The sequence below is a fragment of the Limulus polyphemus genome, unplaced genomic scaffold, assembly GCF_000517525.1.
Source record: "Limulus polyphemus unplaced genomic scaffold, Limulus_polyphemus-2.1.2 Scaffold6, whole genome shotgun sequence".
NCBI lineage: Eukaryota > Metazoa > Arthropoda > Merostomata > Xiphosura > Limulidae > Limulus > Limulus polyphemus.
The window spans coordinates 458135-460350 of NW_013665616.1; the positions used below are offsets into that span (position 1 = coordinate 458135).

Consider the following 2216-nt stretch of genomic DNA (forward strand, 5'->3'; position numbering starts at 1 on the left):
CGTTGTTTTTAATTATTTATTATAATTTAAAAAGACTCATAAACGTTTTTCCCATCCTAATATACACAAATGTAGAAAAAAATCAAATTTAATATTGTTTGTTTTGAAGTGAAGCACAAAATTACGCAATGGTCTATCTGTGCTCTTCCCACAACGGGTATCGAAACCCGGTTTCTAACGTTGAAAGTCCGCAGACATACCGCTGTGCCACTGCGGGAGCTTTTAAGAGTGTTACGTAGTACTAAAGAGATTTACAAATACACACGTTGTGACATAATGCTATATATACGAGCCATAGCTCTATTCGACATGTTTAACATCTATATATTTAGTTCACGAATGTTTCCCAACTAATTTACACTGTAGCCACCAGGAGTAGACTTATCAGTAATGGTGTGCATGTCACAGCCCTTTCCGAGGAATGGGGTTTCCAAAACGAAATAGAAGAGAGATGCAAATATCGGGGCCCACCAATTTCAAAACGACTATCTACAACAAAGTAAGTAGGATCGTATAAGGCATCTCGCTTCGTGTAAGAATGCCACTAAAATTGGCAAAGTTCACAGATTTGAGGTCCAGAATCCCTAACTTCACCCCATCAAGAAATTGATAGCTAACAAGTTGCACATATTCCAATATATTATCACCAAATAACTTACAAATACATTGATCTATTAAGCTAACATAAAACATGAGAGTACAGACTAGTGAGAATACAAACTGTAGAAAACTGTACGACAAAATACCTTGTATCTAAATGATGGAAATCTTCTGAGCGACTACTATATGACAAGCATTTTGCTACCGGTCAAGAGTTAGAAAATGCCCAACGTGGCACAGAGAACGTTTTAAAGTTTATCGTCAGGTTTTATCCTTATTGCAGGTTTCTCATGCCCAACGTGGCACAGAGAACGTTTTAAAGTTTATCGTCAGGTTTTATCATTATTGTAGGTTTCTCATGCCCAACGTGGCACAGAGAACATCACAAAGTTTATCGTCAGGTTTTATCGTTATTGTAGGTTTCTCATGCCCAACGTTACACAGAGAACATTACAAAGTTTATCGTCAGGTTTTATCGTTATTGTAGGTTTCTCATGCCCAACGTGGCACAGAGAACGTTTTCAAGTTTATCGTCAGGTTTTATCATTATTGCAGGTTTCTCATGCCCAACGTGACACAGAGAACATCACAAATTTATCGTCAGGTTTTATCGTTATTGCAGGTTTCTCATGCCCAACGTGACACAGAGAACATTACAAAGTTTATCGTCAGGTTTTATCGTTATTGCAGGTTTCTCATGCCCAACGTGACACAGAGAACATTACAGAGTTTATCGTCAGGTTTTATCGTTATTGCAAGTTTATTATATGATGTGAAATTTAAACTTTACAAAGTGTTCAGTGAAGCAAAAATGAACTCTACTTACTATGAGAAGAGCGTCCTATACCAATTACACAAGATGTAATTCATGAAAAGAAAGCATGGTTAGCGTCAAAACACATAACTAAGTCCACAGCAACGTTGAAACGATCACTGAATAGTGAAATAGGCATTCATGGTCTTCTCTTTTCCGACACACCTGCAAAGACACTACACTGTGCATCCATTCACTTCTTCGCGTTTGGTTTGCTCAAACGTGTTCTTTCCAAGCCGCGTGCTGCAATAAGAACTATTTCTTTCTTCATCGACCGTGCTCATTCCTATAGCCGTGATTACACACTGTTAACCGACACCGCAGTTTCGATTCTGGCAGCTTTATGTGAAGATCTGTGAAGCCAACCTTAGACCACGCATTTTGACAAGCTTTCCATGAACTCTCTGCTGTATGTGGATATCGGTTTTCGAATTTTTATAATAAAGTGGGATTATTAAGCTACTTTAATTTTAAAAGAGTAATTATGCATAGAAGCATTTAATAATGCCGTAATTGAATCTTATTTTAAATTATGATGAATATAAACAAAATATATGTTTCATATTCATAGAAGTGTGCAATGATAGATACTATAGGTTACTAACCATCTCCCAACGTAAAAAAACTAGTGACCTTACTAACTATTTCACTGCTTTCATGAAATGGCGAAACGGCGTGCGTGTGTACCATTCACATCTATTGAATGCTGGTATATATATATATATATATGTGTGTGTGTGTATTAGGAATTCATCTATACTGGCGAGCGTCTTTATATTAGTGTTTGTAGTTTAAACACAAA

General features: G+C 36.8%; 1 protein-coding gene across 2 annotated transcripts in view; it reads right to left on the minus strand.

Annotated features, from left to right (window-relative positions):
* Nucleotides 1-1637, minus strand: part of LOC106474963 (transient receptor potential-gamma protein-like) — a 203618-nt gene extending 201981 nt beyond the window's left edge. For both annotated transcript variants that reach the window (XM_013935697.2, XM_022380565.1), the window contains exon 1: nt 1427-1637. The gene's annotated coding sequence lies outside the window, so the exon portion shown is untranslated. The remainder of the gene's footprint in view (nt 1-1426) is intronic.
* Nucleotides 1638-2216: the final 579 nt, after the last annotated feature.